General features: G+C 54.4%; 13 non-coding genes and 1 pseudogene across 13 annotated transcripts; all 14 read left to right on the top strand.

Moving 5' to 3' along the window:
* The first annotated feature begins 41 nt into the window (after nt 1–41).
* Nucleotides 42–242, top strand: LOC145275459 (U2 spliceosomal RNA). Its single transcript, XR_013867285.1, has one exon. It is a non-coding gene; the product is annotated as a U2 spliceosomal RNA (small nuclear RNA).
* A 357-nt stretch (nt 243–599) lies between these two features.
* Nucleotides 600–800, top strand: LOC145275458 (U2 spliceosomal RNA). Its single transcript, XR_013867284.1, has one exon. It is a non-coding gene; the product is annotated as a U2 spliceosomal RNA (small nuclear RNA).
* A 357-nt stretch (nt 801–1,157) lies between these two features.
* On the top strand, nt 1,158–1,358 carry LOC145275456 (U2 spliceosomal RNA). Its single transcript, XR_013867282.1, has one exon. It is a non-coding gene; the product is annotated as a U2 spliceosomal RNA (small nuclear RNA).
* Nucleotides 1,359–1,715: 357 nt separating this feature from the next.
* On the top strand, nt 1,716–1,916 carry LOC145275455 (U2 spliceosomal RNA). Its single transcript, XR_013867281.1, has one exon. It is a non-coding gene; the product is annotated as a U2 spliceosomal RNA (small nuclear RNA).
* A 357-nt stretch (nt 1,917–2,273) lies between these two features.
* On the top strand, nt 2,274–2,474 carry LOC145275453 (U2 spliceosomal RNA). Its single transcript, XR_013867280.1, has one exon. It is a non-coding gene; the product is annotated as a U2 spliceosomal RNA (small nuclear RNA).
* A 357-nt stretch (nt 2,475–2,831) lies between these two features.
* LOC145275452 (U2 spliceosomal RNA) lies at nt 2,832–3,032 on the top strand. The gene has a single exon (XR_013867279.1). It is a non-coding gene; the product is annotated as a U2 spliceosomal RNA (small nuclear RNA).
* A 357-nt stretch (nt 3,033–3,389) lies between these two features.
* On the top strand, nt 3,390–3,601 carry LOC145275557 (U2 spliceosomal RNA; annotated as a pseudogene).
* A 6,934-nt stretch (nt 3,602–10,535) lies between these two features.
* Nucleotides 10,536–10,736, top strand: LOC145275451 (U2 spliceosomal RNA). Its single transcript, XR_013867278.1, has one exon. It is a non-coding gene; the product is annotated as a U2 spliceosomal RNA (small nuclear RNA).
* A 357-nt stretch (nt 10,737–11,093) lies between these two features.
* Nucleotides 11,094–11,294, top strand: LOC145275450 (U2 spliceosomal RNA). The gene has a single exon (XR_013867277.1). It is a non-coding gene; the product is annotated as a U2 spliceosomal RNA (small nuclear RNA).
* A 357-nt stretch (nt 11,295–11,651) lies between these two features.
* LOC145275449 (U2 spliceosomal RNA) lies at nt 11,652–11,852 on the top strand. Its single transcript, XR_013867276.1, has one exon. It is a non-coding gene; the product is annotated as a U2 spliceosomal RNA (small nuclear RNA).
* A 357-nt stretch (nt 11,853–12,209) lies between these two features.
* LOC145275448 (U2 spliceosomal RNA) lies at nt 12,210–12,410 on the top strand. Its single transcript, XR_013867275.1, has one exon. It is a non-coding gene; the product is annotated as a U2 spliceosomal RNA (small nuclear RNA).
* A 357-nt stretch (nt 12,411–12,767) lies between these two features.
* On the top strand, nt 12,768–12,968 carry LOC145275447 (U2 spliceosomal RNA). Its single transcript, XR_013867274.1, has one exon. It is a non-coding gene; the product is annotated as a U2 spliceosomal RNA (small nuclear RNA).
* Nucleotides 12,969–13,325: 357 nt separating this feature from the next.
* LOC145275446 (U2 spliceosomal RNA) lies at nt 13,326–13,526 on the top strand. Its single transcript, XR_013867273.1, has one exon. It is a non-coding gene; the product is annotated as a U2 spliceosomal RNA (small nuclear RNA).
* A 357-nt stretch (nt 13,527–13,883) lies between these two features.
* On the top strand, nt 13,884–14,084 carry LOC145275444 (U2 spliceosomal RNA). Its single transcript, XR_013867271.1, has one exon. It is a non-coding gene; the product is annotated as a U2 spliceosomal RNA (small nuclear RNA).
* Nucleotides 14,085–14,220: the final 136 nt, after the last annotated feature.

Raw genomic sequence — 14,220 nt, 5'->3', positions numbered from 1 at the left:
ACCGGTCCACTGACGACCCCGGCCCCGGAGGGAGCCCCTTTATCGCTTCTCGGCCTCTTCTGGCTAAGATCAAAGTGTAGTATCTGTTCTTATCAGCTTAATATCTGATAGGTCCCTCGCATGGAGGGATCACGATATTAAACTGATTTTTGGAACTCGGTCAAGGGTTAGGAGCTTGCTCCCCCTTCTCCACGGGTTGGCCTGGTATTGCACTGCCTCCAGGAGTTAACAGCCCCGATTCTGACCCCAGCTCGCTCGGGAAAGAGTCAGAAAACGCAATCCCAAAAACAGACTGACTACTACTTTGATCTTACTACTAAACTAAACGACTTTGTTGGTCCTTACTTCCCTTTACTTAGTTGTTGCTGGCTTTGCTTTCGTTCGCTTTCGGTTCGGTCCGCTCGGCTGGATGGACCGTTCGTTGGTCTCATTAGCTGGATGACGGAGGCGGGCGGGCGGCCCTCCTTGGCCGCTGCCTGCGATCGACGCTTCCACTAGTAGAGAGGGGCCGGGGGTAGGGGGGTCGTTGTCGCTCTGCCCGCAACCTTTGCCGCCCGGACCGGTCCACTGACGACCCCGGCCCCGGAGGGAGCCCCTTTATCGCTTCTCGGCCTCTTCTGGCTAAGATCAAAGTGTAGTATCTGTTCTTATCAGCTTAATATCTGATAGGTCCCTCGCATGGAGGGATCACGATATTAAACTGATTTTTGGAACTCGGTCAAGGGTTAGGAGCTTGCTCCCCCTTCTCCACGGGTTGGCCTGGTATTGCACTGCCTCCAGGAGTTAACAGCCCCGATTCTGACCCCAGCTCGCTCGGGAAAGAGTCAGAAAACGCAATCCCAAAAACAGACTGACTACTACTTTGATCTTACTACTAAACTAAACGACTTTGTTGGTCCTTACTTCCCTTTACTTAGTTGTTGCTGGCTTTGCTTTCGTTCGCTTTCGGTTCGGTCCGCTCGGCTGGATGGACCGTTCGTTGGTCTCATTAGCTGGATGACGGAGGCGGGCGGGCGGCCCTCCTTGGCCGCTGCCTGCGATCGACGCTTCCACTAGTAGAGAGGGGCCGGGGGTAGGGGGGTCGTTGTCGCTCTGCCCGCAACCTTTGCCGCCCGGACCGGTCCACTGACGACCCCGGCCCCGGAGGGAGCCCCTTTATCGCTTCTCGGCCTCTTCTGGCTAAGATCAAAGTGTAGTATCTGTTCTTATCAGCTTAATATCTGATAGGTCCCTCGCATGGAGGGATCACGATATTAAACTGATTTTTGGAACTCGGTCAAGGGTTAGGAGCTTGCTCCCCCTTCTCCACGGGTTGGCCTGGTATTGCACTGCCTCCAGGAGTTAACAGCCCCGATTCTGACCCCAGCTCGCTCGGGAAAGAGTCAGAAAACGCAATCCCAAAAACAGACTGACTACTACTTTGATCTTACTACTAAACTAAACGACTTTGTTGGTCCTTACTTCCCTTTACTTAGTTGTTGCTGGCTTTGCTTTCGTTCGCTTTCGGTTCGGTCCGCTCGGCTGGATGGACCGTTCGTTGGTCTCATTAGCTGGATGACGGAGGCGGGCGGGCGGCCCTCCTTGGCCGCTGCCTGCGATCGACGCTTCCACTAGTAGAGAGGGGCCGGGGGTAGGGGGGTCGTTGTCGCTCTGCCCGCAACCTTTGCCGCCCGGACCGGTCCACTGACGACCCCGGCCCCGGAGGGAGCCCCTTTATCGCTTCTCGGCCTCTTCTGGCTAAGATCAAAGTGTAGTATCTGTTCTTATCAGCTTAATATCTGATAGGTCCCTCGCATGGAGGGATCACGATATTAAACTGATTTTTGGAACTCGGTCAAGGGTTAGGAGCTTGCTCCCCCTTCTCCACGGGTTGGCCTGGTATTGCACTGCCTCCAGGAGTTAACAGCCCCGATTCTGACCCCAGCTCGCTCGGGAAAGAGTCAGAAAACGCAATCCCAAAAACAGACTGACTACTACTTTGATCTTACTACTAAACTAAACGACTTTGTTGGTCCTTACTTCCCTTTACTTAGTTGTTGCTGGCTTTGCTTTCGTTCGCTTTCGGTTCGGTCCGCTCGGCTGGATGGACCGTTCGTTGGTCTCATTAGCTGGATGACGGAGGCGGGCGGGCGGCCCTCCTTGGCCGCTGCCTGCGATCGACGCTTCCACTAGTAGAGAGGGGCCGGGGGTAGGGGGGTCGTTGTCGCTCTGCCCGCAACCTTTGCCGCCCGGACCGGTCCACTGACGACCCCGGCCCCGGAGGGAGCCCCTTTATCGCTTCTCGGCCTCTTCTGGCTAAGATCAAAGTGTAGTATCTGTTCTTATCAGCTTAATATCTGATAGGTCCCTCGCATGGAGGGATCACGATATTAAACTGATTTTTGGAACTCGGTCAAGGGTTAGGAGCTTGCTCCCCCTTCTCCACGGGTTGGCCTGGTATTGCACTGCCTCCAGGAGTTAACAGCCCCGATTCTGACCCCAGCTCGCTCGGGAAAGAGTCAGAAAACGCAATCCCAAAAACAGACTGACTACTACTTTGATCTTACTACTAAACTAAACGACTTTGTTGGTCCTTACTTCCCTTTACTTAGTTGTTGCTGGCTTTGCTTTCGTTCGCTTTCGGTTCGGTCCGCTCGGCTGGATGGACCGTTCGTTGGTCTCATTAGCTGGATGACGGAGGCGGGCGGGCGGCCCTCCTTGGCCGCTGCCTGCGATCGACGCTTCCACTAGTAGAGAGGGGCCGGGGGTAGGGGGGTCGTTGTCGCTCTGCCCGCAACCTTTGCCGCCCGGACCGGTCCACTGACGACCCCGGCCCCGGAGGGAGCCCCTTTATCGCTTCTCGGCCTCTTCTGGCTAAGATCAAAGTGTAGTATCTGTTCTTATCAGCTTAATATCTGATAGGTCCCTCGCATGGAGGGATCACGATATTAAACTGATTTTTGGAACTCGGTCAAGGGTTAGGAGCTTGCTCCCCCTTCTCCACGGGTTGGCCTGGTATTGCACTGCCTCCAGGAGTTAACAGCCCCGATTCTGACCCCAGCTCGCTCGGGAAAGAGTCAGAAAACGCAATCCCAAAAACAGACTGACTACTACTTTGATCTTACTACTAAACTAAACGACTTTGTTGGTCCTTACTTCCCTTTACTTAGTTGTTGCTGGCTTTGCTTTCGTTCGCTTTCGGTTCGGTCCGCTCGGCTGGATGGACCGTTCGTTGGTCTCATTAGCTGGATGACGGAGGCGGGCGGGCGGCCCTCCTTGGCCGCTGCCTGCGATCGACGCTTCCACTAGTAGAGAGGGGCCGGGGGTAGGGGGGTCGTTGTCGCTCTGCCCGCAACCTTTGCCGCCCGGACCGGTCCACTGACGACCCCGGCCCCGGAGGGAGCCCCTTTATCGCTTCTCGGCCTCTTGGTCAGGATCAAAGTGTAGTATCTGTTCTCAGTGCTTACTGCGGTCTGCCTTTAAGTCGAGCTGTGAGCTCTTAAGCTTTTAGCTTAGAGTTTTTTCATTTTGCTCTCTGCAAGGACCAGCCCCTTCTTGGGGATTTGGACCCGCAAAGACTTGTTTTTGTTGTTTGTTATTGTTACATGTTATTGCCCATCCTGGGCAACTATTAACTGTTGTTTTCCTTTCCTTTGCAGATAGTCCGGGGTCCAGCTAGCACTTAAGCAGCCGGCAGGGCCAAGGGAAACCGACGTGCCTTTTTAGGCGAAGGTCCCCTTGGTTTCCGAATCGGCGGGTGCTTAGCCGGGCCTTGGGCCGTCAAAGTAGATGGAGCAGGCCTCTGCTCCTGCCACCTTGGGGGACGCCCCAGGTGTAGCGGTCGTGAAGGGTCCCGGGGGTGCCGTCCCGCAAGGCACCCCCAGTTCGAGAAGGGTTACCGGGGTCGCCGCCCCAGAGTTGTCCGGATCGCGAGCGGGGGTCGCCACCCCCAGTAGGTTCGAGTTAGGATCGAGAGCGGGGGCCGCCACCCCCAGAGAGGTCGTGTCGGGTCGTATGTCCGGATCGAGAGCGGGGATCGCCACCCCCAGTAACGTGGAGTTGGGTGTCGCCACCCCAAAAAGCGACACAAAGATGGTCCGCGAGCGGGTAGAAAAAACGACGCGATCAGGGAAGAAGTGGTGGGTCTTGGAGGAGGAACACAGTGTTCCTCTGACAAGATCCCAGTCGGCCAGGGCTAGCCCGGTTAAAGATATCGTTGAGGGAATAAGAAGAAGTAGATCAGAAGAAGTGATCATTGTGGATGGGCGCTCCCCGGGTCTGGGGGGGTCTGGAGAAGAGACGCCAGTCAGCCTTTTCGAATGGCCAGCCCTCACACAGAGTAGTGACTGCTCCCCAATTCCACCCGGACAGGAGGCAGCAGCAAAGGTGACGACCCAGACCAGCACAGTAACATCGGTAGCGTCGGGGGAAAATGTGTGGAGCCAGAGGAGCCAGAGGAAGGAGAAGAAGTCCCCAAAGTATTACCAAGAACTATTGGAAGGAAAGTTCAAAGAATACGTGAGCGGGAACAAGCTAGCGATAGTTCCAGGGGCACTGGAAGAAATCAGGCTCAGAACCGTCTCCTTGGTGACCCTGGACGCGAGTGGAAAAGGGCTAACCGGCGTGCCCCTGGAAAGGATGTGCGAGGTGTTAAGTGAGCTGAACATCCCGGCACAGTACTTGGTGAGGAAATTCCACGCCACTTGGGACCTCTTACTACCATCGAAGGAGGAAGCAGAGAAGTTGGCCGGTGGAGACATCATATGGAAGAACCTGAGGCTCCGCCCCGAGTACCTATCTAAAAGGAGAGCTGGTGTGACGGTGCTCGGGGTTCCGTGCTTCATTGGAGCAGATCAGCTGGGAGCCACCCTGGCCCAGTATGGAGAAGTGGAGGAGATCTTACCGACCAAGGGACCCAAGAACATCCAGACTGGGTCGTACAAAATACAAATGAGAGTGAACCGGGAGAATTTTCATAGGATCCCAGCGCAGTTGACGTGTGAGGGTTGGCAAATGGCAGTTATAGTAGAGGGGAGAAGGCCTTATTGCTGGCATTGCATGAAGCCCGGGCACGTGGCCCGTTTCTGTCCGCAGAAAAGAGAGACAGAGCAGCCAAAGACGGGGGCAAAACCAGCGGAGGACTCTAAAGACGAGCAGAAGAAGGGTAAAGAACAGGTAGAGGGCGGAGTTTGGAGCAAGGTCGTCGCCAGGAGGGGGAAAAAGAAGGAAGCAGTGGCCCCTCCAGCCCCAGCAAGATCAACGGCGACGACCACCAAACGGAAATTGAGACCAAGCTCTTCGGAATCGGAAGGAGAAGATGGCGAAGCTCCAGAAAAACATGCAGAGAAGAAGGAGCGAAAGGAGGACGCCGAAGAGCCACAGAAGAAGTCTCCCCCGCAGAAGGCCCTGAAGGAGGAAGAGATGGTCACGGAAACGCAGGAAACAGCAGAGCAGCAGATTGCTGAGCCTCCAACACCAGTTGCCCCAGAGGACGCTCGGCCCACCCCAACCCAAACCAACACCCCGGAGCAGGATACAGTGGCTCCACCTCAGAAGGACGTAGACGCTGGAAGCAAAGACCAGGCGGGCCCCAGGAAGGAAAAAACCAGAAAGTGTCCATTCTGGCCGGGGGTCCGTCTGTGTGAAGTGAATGAGGCGGTGGGGGACATAAGCGGCACACAAAGAAAATACCTGCGTGTCTTGGAAAACCTAAAAACCGTCGAGGGGAAGGATGTCACTGACCCCAGGAATTTCGAGGATGCGCCGCACATCATAACATTCGTAAGGCCGAACAGGGGTGGGCGGGCGAAGGCCCTCTGGAGAATGATAGAAGAGGGCAAAACCGCGTTCCCGGGCTTGAAGTTGGTGGACGGGGAGCACCCATCCTTAGAACAGGTTGAGAAGCGGTGTGAAGGGAGGGTCCCGATATATGTTCACCCCTCCTTTTATAGAGCTCTAAAGTTGTCGTTCCCTCTGGACGTGGGAGGTCTGGCCAAAGACGGGCGGCTTACGCCTGTCCTGCTTACGGGCAGTCTTGGGCAGACCTTTGACGCCCTTTCCCCCGAGGATTTCAGACCCTTGTTAGAGGAATATTACTAGGTAGGGAAACATGGCTACAAGCTTAAACCTAGCTAGTTTGAATGCGAGGGGCATGAGGTCTCGAAGCAAGGCTTCTCGCGTGCTGAGGGACCTCATGGCCCTTGAGGTAGACATAGCTGCAATTCAGGAGACCCACTTTGTTGGGGCTGGGGACTGCGATGTGCTGGTGAACGATTTTAACGTTTACTCAGCATATGGCAGTCTCCAGAGCCGGGGGGTTTCTGTGCTAGTAAGTCGCACCCTATCTGCGACGGTTACACTTGTTCATGCGGACGCTCATGGGAGGCTGGTCGTGGTCGATGTTGCCGTTAGCAGCAGCGCGTTCCGGATCATGGCAGTTTACGCGCCCAACATCCAAACCGAGAGGGTTTCCTTTTTTCGGCGGGTGGAGGGGTTTCTCTCTTCGGGTCCGGAGCGGGTAGTTTTAATGGGGGACTGGAATGCCATCCTGGACCCCAAGTTAGATAAGGTCGGGGGGCCTAGCGGGCAGGGTAGGTGTGATAGCAGCCTGTCTGACCTGATGGCCTCGTGCGATCTGGTCGACAGGTTTCGTCTAGATCACCCCGGGAGGGAGATGTGGACGTGGCATACTAGTGCGGCCTCCAGTCCAAGTACATACTTGGACAGGATGTTAATTAGAAGGGGCGACGTAGATTTTCTATCTTGTCCCACGTTCCACTGGTTAGGTCATTCGGACCACAAACTCGTGTTGGCCCGTTTGAAGTTAGGTAATAGGCCTAGGTTGGCTGGCTACTGGAAGATGAACGCCTCCTTGTTGGAGTCGGTCGACTTCCGGGAGCAGCTGACAACACTAATTCAGAGGGAGTTAGTGGGGGCGGTTACCGGGAGTAGATGGTGGGTTAATCTTAAGGTGACCATTAGGCATTTTTGTGTCCAATATAGCCAAAGCCTCGCTTTAACTAGGGCACGGACCAAAAAGCACCTAGAGGATAGATTGACCCGGGCGGTGGCAGGGGGGGATTCCCTAGATCTAGCACTAATTAAGGGGGACCTCAGTCGCTTGGCTAGCGAGCGATATGAAGGTCAAGTAGTTAGGGCTAGGTTAAATAGAGTCTCCAACGAAGCCGTGAACGTTGACGCTGTTGAGCGTGGGGCCGCTTTAAGACGCGGCTCGGATGGGTACATTCGGGAGGTGAAAAACCTGGAAGGACGTTCTCTCGTATCGACGCGGGAGATCTGCAATGGGTTTCGGCAACATTTGGAGGAGCGCTTCACCAAACTACCCAGACTCCGCGGCCAGGAGTTTGGCAGCTATTTAGCTGGCTCGCCCCGCCTTACTGCGGCCCGAGCGGCTAGTTGCGAGGGGGTGGTTACGGAGCGTGAGGTCATTACTGCGTTGAAGCAGGTTGGCCACAACAAATCTCCGGGGCTCGATGGTTTGCCCTACGAACTGTACTTGAGGCTGTCGCCCATGTTTGTGCCCCTTTTGACGGGCGTGTTTAACCACTGGTTTGCCCAGGATTCGATCCCGAGGCAGGTAACCAAAGGAGTGGTCACGCTTCTGAAGAAGGGAAACCAACATGGAGGGGGGAACCTAGATGATTATAGGCCCATAACTCTGCTTAACGCAGATTTTAAGATTTTGGCCCGTATTCTTGCGAACCGTCTGCAGGTCGTTATCGACGAGTTGGTCGAACCGGATCAGAACTACGCTGTGAAGGGTCGAACAATTCAAAACAATCTGCACTTGGTTCGCACGATAATAGAGGGATTAGAAGACGACACTGAAGCCGCGCTGATCAATTTAGATCAGTCCAAGGCGTTCGATAGGGTGGACCATGGGTTCCTGAGGGCTGTTGTGGAGGCCGCCGGCTTTGGTCCGGACTTCCGCAAGTGGATCTCCGCCCTGTATCGTGACCCCGCGGTGGTGGTGCAAGTCAACGGTAGGTTGTCGGAGTCCTTTGGGGTCTCCCGGTCGGTACGGCAGGGCTGTCCGCTGTCGCCTCTGCTCTATGTCCTGGCGTTGGAGCCCTTCCTTCGCAAATTAAGGGACGAGGCGGCGAGACCAGTCCTACGCGGCATTGCTCTACCTGGCGGCCGAGTTGCCAGGGTGTCCGCGTACGCTGATGACGTCACCGTTTTCGCAGCCAGTCGTAACGACATCGAAGCGGTGATAGAGGCGATCGCTGAGTACGAAGTTGTCACAGGGGCCGTAATCAATCGCAGCAAGTCCGTCGGTCTGCGGTTGAGCGCCTGGACCGGGGTAAACTCGCTTCCAGGTGCGTTCGGCTGGACTGATGGCCCGGTTAAGATCCTCGGTGTGTGGTTCGGGCCGGATCTCCAGCTGGACAGAAATTGGTCGGAGGTACAGACGAAGGTCGAGTCCGCTGTCGGAACTTGGATTCGAAGGAGATTGTCCTTGAAGGGTCGTGCGGAGGCATGCGCCACTTACGTGTTTCCGTTGATCCTTTACCGGTTATCTGTTCTTCCCCTGCCTGCGGACCGCTGTAAGGCTTTAGAGCGACTCCTTTTCCGACTGCTCTGGAAGGGAGGAAAGCCGTATGTCCGTAGACAGGTCTGTACGCAGAAGCTTAGCGAGGGAGGCTTGGGGATGCCTGATCTGCGCAGCCATCAAAACGCAGAAAGACTGGCGTTCCTAAGTCGGACACTGATAGAGGAGGCACCCTGGGTACCAGCCGTGGAGCACGCTTTCCCACGGCTGTTAACCGACCCCGCCGCCGAAGGTCGCCGTCGACCAGCGGGGGAAGGGCGCTTCCTGACCGAATGCCGAGCCGCCCTTAGGGCATTGCCGGGGTCCAGTGACCTTGCACGGCCTAGGTGGAGGCTATATGAGGATTTAGTGGAGGGTACCGCAAACGACCCGCTGGTGGAGCGGCTACATCTGTCGAGGGGGGAAGTTCTCTCGCTTTGGAGTTGGGCGCCTGCCAGTAGCTACATAAATAATGCAGAGTTTTCGATAACGTGGAGGCTAGTCCGGGATGCGTTGCCTCTCTTCGACCGACTTGCCAGGGATTTTAGGGATCGCGAGTATTATTATCCCCCGTGCCCACGCTGCAACGATGAGAACGAGGACGAGACGCGTGAACACGCGTTCTTTCTTTGCAGCGGGGTACGGAGTCTCTGGAGGTATGTCGAAGGGGTAACGGCTCGCATCGACCCCGAGCGGTCGGTGCCACTTGATTTGGCGTACGTGGTTGACAATGTGGACCCGCCGTTTATCAGGGAGAAACGGGCGGTGTTTCTGGCGATACTGGCTGTAGCTAGATTAGTGACGTGGGTTACACGTCTGAACATTGTCTATGAGGGGCGATCTGTTTCCGATCAGGATCTGGTCCTTTATTTTAAGCACCAACTTAAAATAAAAATCAGATGTGATTGGAAAAGGTTGCCCCGCATCGACTTTGATAGGAGATGGGTGCACAACACTAGTTTGTGCATCCGACGAGGAGCTAGGTATGAGCTTGTGTTTCCACCCTAGTAGTATTCGTCTGGAGGTGCTGAAGTTTCGATTGTCGTGCACTCGGAACCCAGCCCCTCATATGTTAATACGGGGTTTACCCCGTAATCATGGGTAGAAGTAGGTTTGCTAGTTAGGCGGAGTAACCACCTAGAGTGGAAAGCATGTGCTTTATTTAGGGCCTAGACTAGGGTGAATGTGAGTTTGATCCTGTCCCCTGTAGATCTTTGTTTTTTGTTAGATTGGCACTAGGAGAGCTTCCAAAGATGCCCAAAGTCCACCAGTTTTTTTTTGTCCTCGGCCCGATTGCATCCTTTACGTACATTATCTTGGAAGACGCCATCCATCCCTGTTAACCCCGACCCTAATCTATTTTTCTTACAAGTCCCTATTTCCTCCACTCCCCCCTAGGGAACGACCTGCTTGCTTTCACCCTTTCCCCCCGGGGGAAGTGGACCGGAAGACAGTGGGCGTTTCATACGACAGACCAGCCGTTAGGTAGGGAGGGTCCCCTTACTAACCCGCCCCCATAGGCATTCTATTAAGTTGTTTTCTTTTTCTTTCTTTTTGGGTGTATTATTAGTTTGCCCCCCTCCCCATCATCTCACCCCCATATATATATATATAAAAAAAAAAAAAAAAAAAAAAAAAAAAAAAAAAAAAAAAAAAAAAAAAAAATACCTAAGTTTGTAAATATTATGTTGTTTTGGTTTTTTGTAAATAAATGTTTTTCTTTTTCACAGTACGAATGTCGCCCGCCATCCCGATAAGCTGGGGAGCTGTCTATTTTAAGTAGGTCCTGGTAAGAATGTAGGCGGATGTGTTATGATAGAGTCTAGTATAGGGTCTTCTAAATAAAAACTTGCTTTTCAACGCAAGTTTAGCTAGCAGATTTAGCAAAGTCCCGTTTTCTTCCCCACCACCCCCTTACTGGCCTTTGTGCCTAAGTTGTATCGGACCCCAAATGAGGGCTTGGTAGTAGATAATGCCAAGTCCGGGGCCGATACGACTAAATACCATCGCTTCTCGGCCTCTTCTGGCTAAGATCAAAGTGTAGTATCTGTTCTTATCAGCTTAATATCTGATAGGTCCCTCGCATGGAGGGATCACGATATTAAACTGATTTTTGGAACTCGGTCAAGGGTTAGGAGCTTGCTCCCCCTTCTCCACGGGTTGGCCTGGTATTGCACTGCCTCCAGGAGTTAACAGCCCCGATTCTGACCCCAGCTCGCTCGGGAAAGAGTCAGAAAACGCAATCCCAAAAACAGACTGACTACTACTTTGATCTTACTACTAAACTAAACGACTTTGTTGGTCCTTACTTCCCTTTACTTAGTTGTTGCTGGCTTTGCTTTCGTTCGCTTTCGGTTCGGTCCGCTCGGCTGGATGGACCGTTCGTTGGTCTCATTAGCTGGATGACGGAGGCGGGCGGGCGGCCCTCCTTGGCCGCTGCCTGCGATCGACGCTTCCACTAGTAGAGAGGGGCCGGGGGTAGGGGGGTCGTTGTCGCTCTGCCCGCAACCTTTGCCGCCCGGACCGGTCCACTGACGACCCCGGCCCCGGAGGGAGCCCCTTTATCGCTTCTCGGCCTCTTCTGGCTAAGATCAAAGTGTAGTATCTGTTCTTATCAGCTTAATATCTGATAGGTCCCTCGCATGGAGGGATCACGATATTAAACTGATTTTTGGAACTCGGTCAAGGGTTAGGAGCTTGCTCCCCCTTCTCCACGGGTTGGCCTGGTATTGCACTGCCTCCAGGAGTTAACAGCCCCGATTCTGACCCCAGCTCGCTCGGGAAAGAGTCAGAAAACGCAATCCCAAAAACAGACTGACTACTACTTTGATCTTACTACTAAACTAAACGACTTTGTTGGTCCTTACTTCCCTTTACTTAGTTGTTGCTGGCTTTGCTTTCGTTCGCTTTCGGTTCGGTCCGCTCGGCTGGATGGACCGTTCGTTGGTCTCATTAGCTGGATGACGGAGGCGGGCGGGCGGCCCTCCTTGGCCGCTGCCTGCGATCGACGCTTCCACTAGTAGAGAGGGGCCGGGGGTAGGGGGGTCGTTGTCGCTCTGCCCGCAACCTTTGCCGCCCGGACCGGTCCACTGACGACCCCGGCCCCGGAGGGAGCCCCTTTATCGCTTCTCGGCCTCTTCTGGCTAAGATCAAAGTGTAGTATCTGTTCTTATCAGCTTAATATCTGATAGGTCCCTCGCATGGAGGGATCACGATATTAAACTGATTTTTGGAACTCGGTCAAGGGTTAGGAGCTTGCTCCCCCTTCTCCACGGGTTGGCCTGGTATTGCACTGCCTCCAGGAGTTAACAGCCCCGATTCTGACCCCAGCTCGCTCGGGAAAGAGTCAGAAAACGCAATCCCAAAAACAGACTGACTACTACTTTGATCTTACTACTAAACTAAACGACTTTGTTGGTCCTTACTTCCCTTTACTTAGTTGTTGCTGGCTTTGCTTTCGTTCGCTTTCGGTTCGGTCCGCTCGGCTGGATGGACCGTTCGTTGGTCTCATTAGCTGGATGACGGAGGCGGGCGGGCGGCCCTCCTTGGCCGCTGCCTGCGATCGACGCTTCCACTAGTAGAGAGGGGCCGGGGGTAGGGGGGTCGTTGTCGCTCTGCCCGCAACCTTTGCCGCCCGGACCGGTCCACTGACGACCCCGGCCCCGGAGGGAGCCCCTTTATCGCTTCTCGGCCTCTTCTGGCTAAGATCAAAGTGTAGTATCTGTTCTTATCAGCTTAATATCTGATAGGTCCCTCGCATGGAGGGATCACGATATTAAACTGATTTTTGGAACTCGGTCAAGGGTTAGGAGCTTGCTCCCCCTTCTCCACGGGTTGGCCTGGTATTGCACTGCCTCCAGGAGTTAACAGCCCCGATTCTGACCCCAGCTCGCTCGGGAAAGAGTCAGAAAACGCAATCCCAAAAACAGACTGACTACTACTTTGATCTTACTACTAAACTAAACGACTTTGTTGGTCCTTACTTCCCTTTACTTAGTTGTTGCTGGCTTTGCTTTCGTTCGCTTTCGGTTCGGTCCGCTCGGCTGGATGGACCGTTCGTTGGTCTCATTAGCTGGATGACGGAGGCGGGCGGGCGGCCCTCCTTGGCCGCTGCCTGCGATCGACGCTTCCACTAGTAGAGAGGGGCCGGGGGTAGGGGGGTCGTTGTCGCTCTGCCCGCAACCTTTGCCGCCCGGACCGGTCCACTGACGACCCCGGCCCCGGAGGGAGCCCCTTTATCGCTTCTCGGCCTCTTCTGGCTAAGATCAAAGTGTAGTATCTGTTCTTATCAGCTTAATATCTGATAGGTCCCTCGCATGGAGGGATCACGATATTAAACTGATTTTTGGAACTCGGTCAAGGGTTAGGAGCTTGCTCCCCCTTCTCCACGGGTTGGCCTGGTATTGCACTGCCTCCAGGAGTTAACAGCCCCGATTCTGACCCCAGCTCGCTCGGGAAAGAGTCAGAAAACGCAATCCCAAAAACAGACTGACTACTACTTTGATCTTACTACTAAACTAAACGACTTTGTTGGTCCTTACTTCCCTTTACTTAGTTGTTGCTGGCTTTGCTTTCGTTCGCTTTCGGTTCGGTCCGCTCGGCTGGATGGACCGTTCGTTGGTCTCATTAGCTGGATGACGGAGGCGGGCGGGCGGCCCTCCTTGGCCGCTGCCTGCGATCGACGCTTCCACTAGTAGAGAGGGGCCGGGGGTAGGGGGGTCGTTGTCGCTCTGCCCGCAACCTTTGCCGCCCGGACCGGTCCACTGACGACCCCGGCCCCGGAGGGAGCCCCTTTATCGCTTCTCGGCCTCTTCTGGCTAAGATCAAAGTGTAGTATCTGTTCTTATCAGCTTAATATCTGATAGGTCCCTCGCATGGAGGGATCACGATATTAAACTGATTTTTGGAACTCGGTCAAGGGTTAGGAGCTTGCTCCCCCTTCTCCACGGGTTGGCCTGGTATTGCACTGCCTCCAGGAGTTAACAGCCCCGATTCTGACCCCAGCTCGCTCGGGAAAGAGTCAGAAAACGCAATCCCAAAAACAGACTGACTACTACTTTGATCTTACTACTAAACTAAACGACTTTGTTGGTCCTTACTTCCCTTTACTTAGTTGTTGCTGGCTTTGCTTTCGTTCGCTTTCGGTTCGGTCCGCTCGGCTGGATGGACCGTTCGTTGGTCTCATTAGCTGGATGACGGAGGCGGGCGGGCGGCCCTCCTTGGCCGCTGCCTGCGATCGACGCTTCCACTAGTAGAGAGGGGCCGGGGGTAGGGGGGTCGTTGTCGCTCTGCCCGCAACCTTTGCCGCCCGGACCGGTCCACTGACGACCCCGGCCCCGGAGGGAGCCCCTTTATCGCTTCTCGGCCTCTTCTGGCTAAGATCAAAGTGTAGTATCTGTTCTTATCAGCTTAATATCTGATAGGTCCCTCGCATGGAGGGATCACGATATTAAACTGATTTTTGGAACTCGGTCAAGGGTTAGGAGCTTGCTCCCCCTTCTCCACGGGTTGGCCTGGTATTGCACTGCCTCCAGGAGTTAACAGCCCCGATTCTGACCCCAGCTCGCTCGGGAAAGAGTCAGAAAACGCAATCCCAAAAACAGACTGACTACTACTTTGATCTTACTACTAAACTAAACGACTTTGTTGGTCCTTACTTCCCTTTACTTAGTTGTTGCTGGCTTTGCTTT

Source organism: Euprymna scolopes, unplaced genomic scaffold (assembly GCF_053919585.1).
Source record: "Euprymna scolopes isolate OS-2025 unplaced genomic scaffold, ASM5391958v1 sca7, whole genome shotgun sequence".
NCBI lineage: Eukaryota > Metazoa > Mollusca > Cephalopoda > Sepiida > Sepiolidae > Euprymna > Euprymna scolopes.
The sequence above is the reverse complement of the archived record's forward strand: the minus strand, read 5'-3'. Positions and strand labels throughout refer to the sequence as shown.